The sequence below is a fragment of the Zalophus californianus genome, chromosome 2, assembly GCF_009762305.2.
Source record: "Zalophus californianus isolate mZalCal1 chromosome 2, mZalCal1.pri.v2, whole genome shotgun sequence".
Lineage (NCBI taxonomy): Eukaryota > Metazoa > Chordata > Mammalia > Carnivora > Otariidae > Zalophus > Zalophus californianus.
Window position 1 is genome coordinate 51,186,128 of NC_045596.1, and position 16,461 is coordinate 51,202,588.

Genomic DNA, 16,461 nt, shown 5'->3' on the forward strand with positions numbered 1-16,461 from the left:
ATACTATTATATTTGGCATATTATAGTTGGGTGATTTTAAGAGATTTGAGTAATGAGACTATTCACAAAGGTGTGGAGGTGTGGATAGGATAGTGTACAAACAAACAAAACTAAATGTAGCCACCCAAAAACTAGAAAGAGCAAATGTCATTATTCTTCCTGTGTCTGCAAATACGAGGGAGTAAGGGAAAATCGGAACTTGGAAAATGAGATAATTTGGCATTAAATGTTTCCTGAAAAGAGATATGACTTTTGGTTGAGGCATAGCCAGGCCACAGAGGATCCCCAGGTAGAAAATCTTAGGGATAAACACTTCAGCTCTTGTTTTCCATTGGCTGAATCAGAAACTATAGAATAAAGCAGCCTATTCATTTAAATCAGACTCCCACACCAAACAAAAAGGATAAAGAAGAATGAAAAGCTACCTGAAAGGATTCACAGATCAACAACACAATCTTCAACTCCTATGGGAGACAACAGCCTTCATTATGCTTCTCAGTAGGATTTCAAAGTTGTTATACTTCCCTTTTCACAAAGGGGAAACTCATCATGGTTTTTCCTGTTATTTTCTGCTCAACATTATATATTAAGCATTACTAGGGGTGTGAGCAAATACCTTGCTTTAATTCTTAGGTTATCAAAGTACAAAAAGCCACATGGAGAGTAATGGAAAAGACAGAATATCACCAGACATTTTTGGATGCCGACTGAAGATGACTTTGGGTTGTTTCTTTTGGGAACAGAATGAGGGGTCTCCGACAGTAAAAGTGACATGGCTTTTCACTTTGTTTTAATTTTATTATTAATGATTTTGGTATATTAATTTACATTTTTGAGGAATTTCTGAGATCAAGCTTTTTTTTTAAGATTTTCTTTATTTATTAGACAGAGAGAGACACAGCGAGAGAGGGAACATAAGCAGGGGGAGTCAGAGAGGGAGAACCTGGCTTCCTACTGAGCAGGGAGCCCGATGTGTGGCTCGATCCCAGGACCCTGGGATCATGCATGACCTGAGCTGAAGGCAGACGCTTAATGAATGAGCCACCAGGGCACCCCTGAGATCAAGCTTTTAATTTAAACTAGCAATTTGTATGGGGCGCCTGGGTGGCTCAGTCGTTAAGCGTCTGTCTTTGGCTCAGGTCATGATCCCAGGGTCCTGGGATCGAGCCCCACATCGGGCTCCCTGCTCCGCGGGAAGCCTGCTTCTCCCTCTCCCACTCCCCCTGCTTGTGTTCCCTCTCTCGCTGTGCCTCTCTCTATCAAATAAATAAATAAATAATCTTAAAAAAAATGAACTAGCAATTTGTAAGTTCTTATATATATGATAAAGTAAGTGACTTCAAACAAAAAAAAAAGTATAAATTAATAAGTAGTTTTGGGAGAAATACAAGGCAAATTGAAAAAACAGAAAAAAATCTGTACTTGACCATACAATAAAATATATGTGTAGAAAGATTTAAAGGTTAATTATGTACATAAATTTATAGAAATGCTAGAAACAATGGGTATTGTATCTGTGTGGAAATAATAGGCATATATAAATATACGTATTTTCTACACAAATTGAAAACAAAAATCTAGTTGTAAAATACTTGACTAAAAATGACTCACAGAAATAACTATGTTAAAAATGTATTTAAATGTATCTAATAGGTAAACTGAAAAAGTATGACAAAATTTGAACATGGGTGAGAATACAAATTCATAACTAATTCTTGACATTTGCTTTTTTTGCCTATAAAAGACAGATGGAAAAGTATAAACATGTCAATTTTCTGAAACTAACAAATTGTTTTTCATAATTCCTCACTGTTGGTGAGATTATGGAAAATTGACAGTTCATATACTTCAACACATATATTGAAGCTATATAGATAAATGCACCATATTTTCTAATTTTTCCCCACTTTTGTGTATTTATCTGTAATGTTCTATATACACTCTTTTGTAAATCCTACGTTCCAAAATGTAGCCATATTCTCCATGTAATTCTTAGCCCTGTGTAGAAAAAGGATCTGCCAACAATAAAGACTGCAGACAAAACAGAAGAAAAATACATAATTTTAGCTATATTTTCAAAATCAGCAGGTACAATCTTTTATAAATCACTATGACCCAAGACACTAAATCATGTAATAAAAGAAACAGCTAGCAATTTTGGTCAGAGAATATTTTTTAAAATATAAAGCCATGTGAATTCAGCATTTTTATTTGATGACCAGTAAAAGTTCTATTTCTTCCATTTATGTGTTGTTTCTTTGTTACTGATTGTCTGTTTCAGAGATGTCATGCCAGTTAATGTCCTATGCATTTGGGGGGTTATTCTTTCATAATTTTTTTTTTGAAACTTGGCATACGTTGTGACATGTGCTATTCATTTCAACAAACATATTTTACGTTATTTTGAAACTGCTGGCCATATAAGTGAAAAAATACACTTTATGCTGATTAATGATTTTGGATAATCATTAAAATAATCTTTATATAATTGACAAAATGCAGACATCCCTGACATCTTTAAGAGAATCTTGGCTAGTTTTTTCTTTTTCCCATGTAAGTTGAAAACCAGTGGTCCCATGATGACACTATTAAAAGACAGATTTCTTAATATTTCTGACTATTTTATTGACCCTTTATTTCAAGATGGTCAATGCTCGTCATAAAATAATAATGTCAGATTCATTTAATTACTAAATACAACCATATGATCTGCTAGTTTCTGTCCATATCCTTAACATTTGATTCAATTCAAACTTATGAGGCAGTCATGGAGAAAAGTCATATCAGCCATACTGGAAAAACAAAACAAAACAAAACAAAACAAAATCCAAAACTGTTTACTCCATTCTATTAATTAGTTAGTGTAGCCCATATATTCCCAGACATCTTTCGACAGATCTGATGCATTTTGCCAACACTCCACCACTAAAGAGAAAGTGATTAATGTTAGGCTTATTTTTATACAAATACCTCAGAAAACACATTCAGTTGTGATCAGTCTTGACCAATTTGTTATATATTCATTTTAATATCCATTTGCAATTCCTCTGACTAGTTAACTGGGAAGAGAGCACTCAGAAATTTATAGTAATTACACTTCAAATGTATGCAAAGCTTTACAATTTCCAAAGAAATTTTACAAATCTGTATTATCAGAAAGTTATATCACATATGCTAAATCCATTTCCCAGATAAATAAGTTGTATTTGCCTAATACAATATATCATTACTCATGACAAGAAAAAAATTGATATAATGCTACTCTTCTATTCCAAGTTGGGTGATGTTTCTGAGATGCACACAACCTCGTAGAGATGCTGAAATAGAGGAAATGGTGAAATAATTTTTCATAGAACCCACACCCTCAATAAAGCAACTATGGTTAAAAGGAATATCTGCAATTTTCATCAGTTAGTGATAATGAAAGCAGTAAGTGCCTGAGGTTAAGTAAGATAAACATTTTCTTGGACAAACGTTTGTTGATTATTCTCAGGCCTAAGTTCAACAATAGATCAATCCCTTCCTTATTCACTCCCATAACTTCCTTTCTTTTAAGATTTATTTATTTATTTGAGAGAGAGAGAATGAGAGAGAGAGTACATGAGAGGGGGGAGGGTCAGAGGGAGAAGCAGACTTCCCGCTGAGCAGGGAGAACCCGATGTGGGACTCGATACCGGGACACCGAGATCATGACCTGAGCCGAAGGCAGTCGCTTAACCAACTGAGCCACCCAGGCGCCCACTCCCATAACTTCCTATGTGTGCCTCTTTGCAACTGTCCTTTTTAAAATTCCGTATTTACATAGGTATTTGATTAAAGTTTTTCAAACCAAACAAACTTCAAACTTGAGGATAAAGATAATCACCATTTTATTGACTGCTTTATTTCTACCGTGTGCCATATTTTATGCATATCGGGTGAATATCAAAACTTACATTGGGGCGCCTGGGTGGCTCAGTCGTTAGGCGTCTGTCTTCGGCTCAGGTCACGATCCCGGAGTCCTGGGATCGAGTCCCACATCGGGCTTCCTGCTCAGCAGGAAGCCTGCTTCTCCCTCTCCCATTCCCCCTGCTTGTGTTCCCTCTCTTGCTGTGTCTCTCTCTGTCAAATAAATAAATAAAATCTTAAAAAAAAAACACTTACATTGAATGAAATAATCAATAATAAATAAATGTTATGATACAGTTACTATCGTCACTTTATTTTCTTAAATTTCTATCAATAAAAATATACTCTGATTTATAAAAACAAGCAAAGAACATAAAGTATTCCTAGAATATGCAATGTTATACCAAATGTAGAGACCAGCATACACCAACAATATTGCCTAAATGACTCCATAACTTCTAGACCAAACAATAACTCTGAGTTTAGGGCCAAATTCTATTTCATATTTAGAAATAACTTAACTGGAGATTTTTTCTCCTGTTTATGTCTATGTGTGCTTTCATAATCCTATCCTTTCCTCAACTATCACTTCCAAATATTCAGGACATTTTCAACTTAGCTAATTATTTATTTAAAGAATGAATATTAATTACCTGATACAGTTTTTACACTGCTAAAAGTTGGGTGTCTAGTTTTTTGGGTTTTTTTTTTTTGAATCTCAAAGGAATAACTGTATTACTATGATCATCATTTTATTGCTCCTGTAACAAATTGCCAACTTGGTGGATTAAAACAACACACATTTATTACCTTACAGTTCTTTTTTCTTGTTTATTTTTTAATTTTTTTATTATGTTATGTTAATCACCATACATCATTAGTTTTTGATGTAGTGTTCCATGATTCTGTTTCTGTATAACACACCTTACAGTTCTTTAGACTGAAAGTCTTATATGAGTGTCCTTTGGCTAAAATCAAGATTTCCTCACAGAAAAATTTTCTTTCTGGAGGCTCTAGAGGTTAAGTCATGCCCTTGCCTTTTGCAACTTCTAGAAATCATCATCATGCCCTGACTCATGGTTCCTTTCCTCCACCTTCAAAGACAGCCAAAAAAGGGCAGGACCTTTCATGTCACATCTCTATGATCTACACATCTGCCATTTACTTCTCCTTTTAAGGACTACTGTGATTGGATTGGGCCCATTCTACTAATCTAGGGTAATATCCCCACTGTAATGTCATTACCGCTGATCACAAGTTTATAATCTCTTTTGCCATATAAGGTGACATATCCACAGCTCCAAGAATTAGGAAGTAGACAACTTTGAGGGGGCATAATTCTGCCCACTACCCAACCCATCCTGCATTAGAGATAACAGAGGTACCCTACCAAGCATTAGATATCTTTTTTTTTCCCTTGCAAAGACAACCACATCTATATCACATGTCTTTATATTAGAATCAGGTGGGTTTTTGGTGAAATTCCAACTACCTGTACCCTAATCCTGGTTCAGTTTATAAAGGTTGTATCTCAAGGGATGGAAAATTTACCAGGTGCACTAAGTCCGGTAATTAAAAATTCTTAAAATCTGAGTTCGGAGAATCAAATCTGTTATTTTTTGTGTTCACTGGCACCCATATTTAATTCTTGCCCAAAGGTAAACCTCAGTCATTCCTCACTTCACCAAGTATTATGATGTGTCAATGTAGGTTCATCAATTGTAACAAACATACCATTCTGGTGGGGGATAATGATAGTGGGGGAGGCTATAGATGCATGGAGCAGGGAATATATGGGAAATCTCTGTACCTTCTCAATTTTGCTGTGAATCTAAAACTGCTAAAAAATACTCTTAAAATAACCAATGCATCAATATAATTTTGCCCATGAAATAAGATGTATAAATTATTGCACCAGAAAAATTAACTTTTAAACTTATCCCTCCAAATTAAAAAAATACAGAAATTAATCACATTGCCTTCTTTGATAATTTAGAAACTTTAGAATGGTATGAGAAGTTCATACAAAAATAAATGGTAGTTTTGTTAATAGTTTACTGAGTAAAATGTTCATGTATTACCTATGCAGAAATATCAATCTGTGAAAAGGAATTATAACAACAGTTTGATTTATATAATACAAAACAATACATAAAGGACATCGTATCACTTTATTTCTGTAAATTTTGTGTATCATTTCAATGATACATGTAATAAATTGAATAATGCTGACTTATGTTTATAATGGGAGACATTTTTCCCTGCCAGTTAAAATTTTATTTCTCTGATGAAAGGAAAATAGGTACTTATTTTAAGCAATTGGTTTTAAAGCCCATAACTGATGTTGTAATTAAAATAGAAGTTGTACAAGACTTATTGTTCATTAGTAGAAATCTTTTATAAAAAATGTTTTATGGCATAAATCTAAAGAAAATTTTCAGATGCATGCCTTACATTTCATTATCTTGAACCATGACTTTTTGTTGAGAATCTCATTAAGTGCCTAATAGCTTCTAATGTAATACTCACTTAACAACATGACAGTCTCCATGGAAACCAAACAGCAAGATATGGATGTAGTAACATAGGTCAACGTACTTAATTTTAGTAGTGTAGGAGTTCCCCAAAGCACCAAAGCATTGCTTTTTAGAAGTATGTGTGATGTTAAATCAATGTAATATTTAAATAGGAAAATCAAATAACTTCTTTTAGAAGATCTATTACTGTCAAGTATAAAGTAATTCATGTCAGTAATTATTTCGAGTACCTCTTATCTACCACTATGAAGGAACTTATTTTGGGAAATAAAGCTACATAGTTAAATTATCTTCAGTCCCTAATTTCAAGAAAGCCAAGAGTGGGAGAGCAACAAACACAAATTATAATGCAAACACAAATTTGTCACACTATGTGATGCTAATGCTGAGGATGGTGATGGCAATAACTTTCTATGAACAAGGGAATCTGCTAAGGATTCTTCAAACTAAAGTCTATGCCATATTAGATAGATATAAAGATATTCCTTTTTTTAAGATTTTATTTATTTATTTGACAGAGAGAGAGAGATAGCAAAAGCAGGAACAAAAGCGGGGGCAGTGGGACAGGGAGAAGCAGGCTTCCCGCTATGCAAGGAGCCCGATGCGGGGCTCAATCCCAGGACGCTGGGATCATGACCTGAGCCTAAAGCAGGTGCTGAAAGAGTGAGCCACCCAGGCACACCAAAGATATTCCTATTTTGATAATGAGTAAATTAGGCTAAAAAGAAGTCAAATTTTTTTTAAAAAGTGGACGAACTGGAAGATAGGGCTTTCAACTACTTCAATCTTCATTTATAGTAGCTGAATAAATTAGATAAGTGATGTGACAAAAACATTTAATGAGTATTTGCTATTGTGTATTTAATATATAATAAAAGTGATCATTTGTTAATTTCATTTTTCAACTAGAAAGAAAAATTTCTCAGCTACTACAAAACAAAGCATGATCTAACCAAGCAAGGACAACTGCTGACTAAATTGTAATCACCCCCAGGAAAATCATTTCAGCAACTCAATCAAAGATGGTCTTCTTCATTATTTTCAATTATGTGACTCTTAAATTAAAATTCATTATTTTTTCACTCTAAGAGAAATACATTCCCTATTATGTCCTCACTTACAAAAACTGATTTTTTCCTTTTATATATATATTTTTTCCTTTCAAAATATATATGTTTATTTGGCATGGCTTGGCCTCCCAAACTATCCTTGATTACTATTTCATTGGTCCATCAATGCTTTTCCATATCTTATGCTTTCTTGAATATTACTTCTAGACTACAATATGAAACATTCATTTATTTTTACTTTTGTGTGAGTAATGCTTATTTTCACAATATCATCTTACTTTAATGGGTACAATTTAATAATTGAGCTTGAAGCTGGGATATGATTCTTAAAAATTAGATAACTTCATATATATACAATAAATATTTCAGTGTAAATATATGTATCTAAAAATATATATTATATAAATACATGCTAAACTTAAAAATATATACTATGTATTTATATTATATATACAATATCTAAATTGAGACTAACAATTTTTACCTTGTAGTTGTATTATGCATATACGTGTCAAGTAAATTAATATGCATAAACTTATCAGAAAAAACACTTAGTTGTTTTAAAAGTTGTGTTTAAAAACAAGTAAGTGTAAGATAGCAATAGATCATAAATCATTCAATTTTACTGAACACTGAAAATGTTAAAGCTCTGTGAATGAGGCAAACATATGCCTGATAAGTAGTTGACAATGAAATTAGAAATAAAATAAGAAAATAAGAGGAAAACTATTCAAAAAAGTTAAAATATATAGTGACTAAGATTTATAATATCTTCAGATACATAGAAATTTCCCCTATTAGGAAATCTAGAAAATCTGAGAGAACTTTTTTATTAATAAATATATAGTCCTTTTCATAGTTTTTTTACTCACTTTATTAGGAAAAAATAAACAGAAGCATCCAGAGAGTTACACAGTAAACAAAAATGTCCTCACTACTTAGATCCTCATATTAATTGTGCTATTGTTCTTTTATCACATATCTATATATCAATATCTTTTATCACATATCTATATATCAATCCTTTTATCTAACCAGTAAGTATATTATATATTGACAAATTTCAATATTCTAGGCATTGGTACACTTTGTTCCTAAACATTTCAAGATTATTACTAACTGTAGTTAAATTGTTATTAACTTGATTAAATATAACTTTTAAGTAGAGTTCAATATTTGTTTATACAGATTTTTTTTTTTAAGAAAGGAGGGGAGGGGCAGAGGGAGAAAGAGTGAGGGAATCTAAAGCAGGCTCTACACCCAGTGCGGAATCCGAGGCAGAGCTCTATCTCACAACTCTGAGATCATGACCTGTGCTAAAATCAAGAGTTGGATACTTAATTGACTGAGCCACTCAGGCGGCCCTGTAAGTGACTGTTTTTTTTTTTTTTAAGATTTTATTTATTTATTTATTCATGAAAGACAGAGAGAGAGAGAGAGAGAGAGAGAGAGGCAGAGGGAGAAGCAGGCTTCCAAGGAGCAGGGAGCCCGACGCGGGACTCGATCCCAGGACCCTGGGATCATGACCCGAGCCGAAGGCAGACGCTTAACCATCTGAGCCACCCAGATGTCCCTAAGTGACTGTTTTTAAAAATAGTATAAAGCAGGACATCATCTGTTAATTTTTCTTAACTATTTCAAAAATTACTTTTCATGAAATACAAACTTGGTAATTCTACTTTTTTAAAAAAGATTTTATTTATTTATTTGACAGAGAGAGAGAGAGAGAGAGAGAGCACAAGGGGAGAGGGAGAAGCAGGCTTCCCACCATCCAGGACCCTTGATGGAGGACTCCATCCCATGACCCTGGGATCATGACCTGAGCCAAAGGCAGACACTCAACTAACTGAGCCACCCAGGCATCCGGGTAATTCTACTTTTTAATATTTTTTAGAAAATCCCATACTCTTTCCACAATGGCTGCACCAATTTGCATTCCCACCAACAGTGCATGATTGTTCCTTTCTCTCTCCATCCTCACCAACACTTGTTGTTTCTTGTCTTTTTAATTCTAGCCATTCTGACAGGTATAAGGTAATACCTCATTGTGGTTTTCATTTCCATTTCCCTGATGAAGAGTGATGTTGAGCATCTTTTAATGTGTCTGTTGGCCATTTATATGACTTTTTTGGCAAAATGTCTGTTCATGTCCTCTGCCCATCTTTTAATTGGACTATCTTTTTCTTTTTTGGCATTGAGTTCTATAAGTTTTTTATATGTTTTGGATATTAATCCTTTTTTGGATGTATCATTTGCAAATATATTCTTCCATTCAGATGATCTCTGACTTTTAATGGACCTATTTAATACAAATCTTAGATAATTATATTTAATAATTAAATATCAATATGACTGGGGTTCTGTGTGTCATTTTACTATTTTTGGTTGGTTCAAATTTATTTTGTTCTCCTATTTCTACTTTTCTAGATTCAGATTCCCAGTTATATTCTGGCTTTTTAAATATCTTAGGACACAGCTGGCATGCAATAATCAGCACACATTAAAGTGCACAATTTGGCAAGTTTTGACATATGAATAGACTTATGTAAACATCACAGCAATCAAGATACTAAACATATAAATCACCTCTCACATTTTTTTCTTTGTAAACTTTTTTCTTATCCCTAAGCAACCATAGATCAGGATTGTTCCTATAGATCAGGATTGTTCGAGAGCAGCACTTTTACATTTTGTTCTGGATAATGTCTTGCACTTTGTAGATTATTTTGCAGCACCTCTGGCCTCTACCTCCTAGATGCCTCTACCTGCCCACACTCACAATATTGTTAACTGTACATTTCTTACCTCAAATAATCAATTCCCTTGAAATACTTTAATCATAAATAACAAATTACTACATATGACACTCTAATAAAACACAAATGGAAGAGTGGGAAGAATCAAATAAATTTGGGTTCTGGAAACAATATCAATTATTAAGATAACTTTTCTATTGGTGAGAAATCCATAGTATATATCCCAAAACGATGATCTCATTTTATCCACAACCAAGATAGCCCAGACATAGGTTGAGCAAATTCAGGCAAATAGTCCTAGGATACATACTTACTAAAAAGACTTCTAATTACACAACAGTGAGCACAAAATTAACTTGTGAATAAACATATCATTTATAATGACTTATGCACCAGCTCTTTGCAGGCACTTGGCTTTGCATTTTATATTTTAATAAAACAAATAATAACCCTTCAGGAAAAAAAGAAGAAAGAAAAAGATTTGTGAAATGAAATAAAGGAAATTTCATTTTAAATTGAGTTGGAAGGCCAGAAGGGGAAGCATTCACATCCTACCAACTCATGATCATTTACAGAATGCAAGAGGAAGAAGCTCACCTTGCATTTTCCAATAGGAGGAAGAGTACTCTACTACCCCAGCAGGAGGAAGGACAATTTTTCTCCTTTCTGAACAACATCTCAGCCAATGAGAAACTGCCACAACTCAGCCAATGAGAAACCTTAGCCACTCTGAACTCTTGCTTTCCTCTGAAGGACTGTGATTCAAAATAGCCCCTCCCAACTTCCTCTTATTTCCTATAAAGTAATGTCCTTCTCCTTTGTTCTCTGGACTTGCCTATGGTTTTATCATGGCTTGCGTGTCCAAAATTGCAATTCCTCTGCTATTTCTAAATAAACCAGTTTTGCTGGTAAATAACTATTTTTCTTTAATTATTATTTTCAAAGACAACAGAATCTTTTACAAAGTACAAGATAGGTTATGCTTTTCTTTACATTTAAACACCATAGATCCTCTAGGGTAAAATCAAGAGTCCAACGTTCAACCAACTGAGCCACCCAGACACCCCTCTTGGTCAGAGTTTCTTATTCAGACAATGGCTGGTCCTGGAGTCATCTAAAAGTTCCTTATTCACATGCTTGGTATCTGGATTAGTTGGGAAACAGTTGGGAGTAGTTGAGACTCCTAGGGCATCTTATTCTTCGTGGTTTCTTTAGCTCTTGTAGCCTCAGTGTAACTGAACCTCTTATATGGAAGCTGGAGGCTCCCAGAAATGCCTCAAGAGAAACCAGCAAAAACTGCATGCTTTTATCTAAACTAGTCTCAGAAACTATACAGCACCACTTTCACCACATTCTAACCATTATGGCACTCAAAAGAAAGGCATATCTACTACAACTCTTGATGAGAGGAGTATCAAAGTAGTAGCAAGTAAGTTTAAACCCAAAGAAAGTACAATAGGCAATTTTTCTTTTTTTTGAACTATACATCTACAAATATATTTCTTTTTTTTAATTTATTTATTTAAAATAAAAATGTCACTATTTCAATCCTGGCCTCATGAATTCATCATGAGAACTTTGCTGTTCTAAATCTTCAGTATATTAATTGTCTTATTTAGAGGATATTTCAACAGGTTTTCCATACCTGAGATATTAAAGTTACATCAAGATTGTCCACTTGTATTCTGGTGTGCAATTATGAAATCTTAGTTTACAAAATTATTTATACCATTTGTAAAGAGCCATGTGCATACAGAGGTCGAATGTAAGCCTAATCCATTTCTATCACTTTCATTTCTGCACTATGTATTCACCAGGCAATAAAACAATAAAATTTACCATTACTCTGCACAAATCAAGAGACCTTCAAGAAAATGTTATTGTGATACTAAAATATTGTGTGGTATTTCATTTTTTTTCATATTTCACATGATGGAAAATAATAATTAAAAGTCATTATATTTTTTCCAGAACAATAGTTTGGAGGAACAGGTGCAGGTCATCTCAGTCTCAGTCTGGAGCTCATTTCAACAAACTCAGACTGGCCGCATTTTTAAAGACGGTACTGTTGTCTCATTTGTTACAACCATTCTTTGCAATTCTTACATATGTCAAAGTCCATACAAATAGCCCCCTGGAGGAAGCAGATGTTACAAAGTTATAATTTAGATGTTTGTTTTGACTTTTAGACAAAATCTGGACAGCAAAGATCCTGTTCTGTTAAGCAGCATTATCAAATGAAAATGGTTGATGATTTTTTTTATTAATTTGTTATTGCTTTTGAAATGCTTATCTCCATAATTAGTACTGGGAAAAACATAATATTCTCAGAATGCTTAGCCTTCAAATAGATAGGGATAGAAGAAGGAATATGGGAAAGAAGGGAGTGGGGCAGGGAGGGACGGAAGAATGTGACAGATGATAGATAGATAGATAGATAGATAGATTGATAGATACAGATAGATGGATGATGGATAGAAGTAAATAGATGAGACAGATTTAAATAGATATTGATATATCTGAAAGCCGAGTGTGATTTTGAAATTGTATTTATATGATAATGCTAAATTGACTCAACATTTGTAAATATTTGATTTACCCAGAAAATAGTGTATAATTCATAACATTTTACTCAAAATAAAATATTAAATAGTGATTAGTGAAGAAAAAAGATTTTTGTGGAATGTTAACTAAGATTTGGGTTTCAATTTTATTTTGTCTTTTACTTTGTTCATACGGCTTCTATAAGCATATACATATTATTTCTGAAGAATTAAAGGCAGGTTAAGAAAGCCTACTAATTCTCATACTGTAGAATTTTCATTTATTGCTTATATATTAATTTAAAAAACAAAATGTAAATGAACCAAATTTAATTTTCAATTTGATATTTTGGTAGACACATTTTCTGCTTAATCCTTAACAGATATCCTATAATAATGATGATAACAACATATTTAAGAAGATACAGAGCGGGCGCCTGGGTGGCTCAGTTGGTTAAGCGACTGCCTTCGGCTCAGGTCATGATCCTGGAGTCCCAGGATCGAGTCCCACATCGGGCTCCCTGCTCGGCGGGGAGTCTGCTTCTCCCTCTGACCCTCTTCCCTCTCATGCTCTCTATCTCTCATTCTCTCTCTCTAATAAATAAATAAAATCTTTATAAAAAAAAGAAGATACAGAGCACAATAAATAAACAAAGATCAGGACATACTCTTTACTGCATAGAATTTTTTTCTGAAATATTTTTGATGCACCAATATACAAGGACAAATTTTCGCTTATTTTTCAATTCTGAAGCATAAGTGTATCTTTCTTACATAATATTGGCCTTATTATGAATTTAATGAAAATATTCATGTTATGGTGAATCATCTGTATATTCTTGTTTTCCTGAGTAGAAAAAGAATACTTATTTTTTCTACTAAATTTAGAGAAGATAGCATGATTTCTTTCTACAATGAAAGAAATCCTCTTTGTTGTTACTTAATTCTTTCATGCTAAGTTAAATGCTATTCTAGCACATAAAAATTAGAAAATCTCATCCTCCTTTTCTGTATGTGAATACAAAACTTATAAAATTATTTGATTATGTAAGTTTCAAAAAAAAGAAAAATAATTATAAAGTATTTCATATTTCTATGATACAAACCAAAACTAGGTATTCTTTTTTTTTTTAAGATTTTTATTTATTTGAGAGAGAGAGAATGAGAGATAGAGAGCACGAGAGGGAAGAGGGTCAGAGGGAGAAGCAGACTCCCTGCTGAGCAGGGAGCCCGATGTGGGACTCGATCCTGGGACTCCAGGATCATGACCTGAGCTGAAGGCAGTCGCTTAAACAACTGAGCCACCCAGGCAGCCCAAAACTAGGTATTCTTGCACATGAATGTTATGCCAAAAATCCTCAGTTACTTTTGAAAATTTGCTTTAAAAAGGGATTACACTTGGGCGCCTGGGTGGCTCAGTTGGTTAAGCGACTGCCTTCAGCTCAGGTCATGATCCTGGAGTCACAGGATCGAGTTCCGCATTGGGATCCCTGCTCATCAGGGAGACTGCTTCTCCCTCTGACCCTTCCCCCTCTCATATGCTCTCTGTCTCTCATTCTCTCTCTCAAATAAATAAATAAAATCTTTAAAAAATAAGGATTGTACTTTAATAACACAAATTTTCAGGATGCTGTCAATAATTGTTCATGCTTTTCTTTGTTTTCCCCCGATCATTAATATGATTATAAGTATGATACTTAAAATAGTGGCTAATATTAGAGTAATTAAAAATAATATTTGAAAAGGCTTTAAAGATTATGTGGGAAAATATCCAGAGTATTGTATTGAATCCACACTATGAACACAAGACTGTAGTAACAGTCATATAACAATTTTTAAATATATATATTATGTCCAATGTTGCACTTAAAAATATTTTTCATAGTAATGTACTTTTCTAAATTCTAAAAGCTAGTGCTATAATACTGTTTATAGTATCCTCACATTACCACTTCATCTCTACTGTTTGATTTTATGATTCATTTCTCATTCCAGGTATAGTTTACTTGGCATTCCTTCCTTCTTTAAAGTAATTACTTCATGTCAGAACTTTATTTTTAAAATATATTTCTTACTATGAACATAAATAATTTTTGTAATAAAAAAAGAGTATATAACTGATGGTATTTATCAAAATAATTAACCATCTCATTCAAAATTTTAATGCCCACATAATATATTATACAGTAATTAGGATCTGGTTTAATAATCATAAATATTATAAATAGTATGACAATCAGAATCCTAGCAGATATATTTTTCTTTAATATTCACATCCCCAATTAATTTCTTTGACTCCCTATAATTAAAATTATAACAACTGAATTAAGTCAGTGGTTATGTCACTGAACTCATACTGAAAAATTGCTATCATATTGATTATTTCTATTTCCAAAAATATTTTATAAGTTCTAACAATCATTTGCTAATGCTAATTTTTAAAACTTCACTAATTTGATAAGGTATAGTGTATAATTCTTTTGTATTTTCAAGAACTAATTATACACTTGAAATTCTCATTTGTTGAATGAATTCTTCTTATATTTTGCCATTATTATTCTAAGGGATTCACATTTGTCATATTTAGCTGTTTTTGAAACCTATATTTATACCATGAATATTAGTACTTGAATTGACATACTAATTATTATAGAATTTCATTATCTTTTGTATTTATTTTATGGTTAAATTTTGTATAAAGTGTTTAAAATTATTATGTTTTCTGTCATATCAGTATTTTTATTAGACTATTAGTTATATTTAATCAATAGAATCATTTTTATGCCAAAATGATACAAATGCATTTGCTGCAGTGTCATTCTGCTGTCTTTGTTTACATTTCCTTAGACAATAAATCACACACTAAAAGGTCATGTCTTTTATGTTGTTTATTTATTTTACTTTCCAGTTTTACTTCCTAATATTTTTTTACTTTTATTTTACTTCCTAATAATTAAAATTTGAGTAAGTTTATTTTACTTCCTAATAATTAAAATTGGAGTAAGTCATCATTTGTGATGTAATTGAAATGAAATATTTATGTGATATTTCACCAGTTATTATATTTCACTGTGTAAAGGTATTAGTATCATGCTGTTTCAAACATCCTAACTTTTTAAATGGAATCATTCCTTCTCCCTTATTCTTTAAAAAATCTTGTATGTCCTTGTCCTATAATTCTTACATGCTGTGGGTTCACAAACCGGTCCCTGTATATGGAGGCCAAGGAGAGACTGAAAAAAGAGGTAGACCACTCCAAATTAGCAGGTGGCAGTATTAATAAGCAAAATAACTTACTTATGGAGTTTGTCTTGGTTGGTGGCAACACAAGTACATCTTTGTACTCACCCATTAAATTTTGAAAGTATATATAGAGGCCTTAACTGGGTTCAGTCATGTATTCAGTGTAGTTGGTCTCAATGGCATCTACTCTCTCAAGGCTCCATGCAACACTGTGGGAACAGTAGGCAGAGCATACATTCCAGTGACAGGGGAGGTGCTGGGGAGCCTCTGATTGCCCTGGAGTGGCTCTAGGGTCAACCAGCAGTCATGTCCTCTTGATTACCTCCTCCAACACATGCACATGAGTATGTATTAATACACGATATATGCACACACACATATATACCTATACTATCATTTATAAGTATAATGGTAAATAAATAAT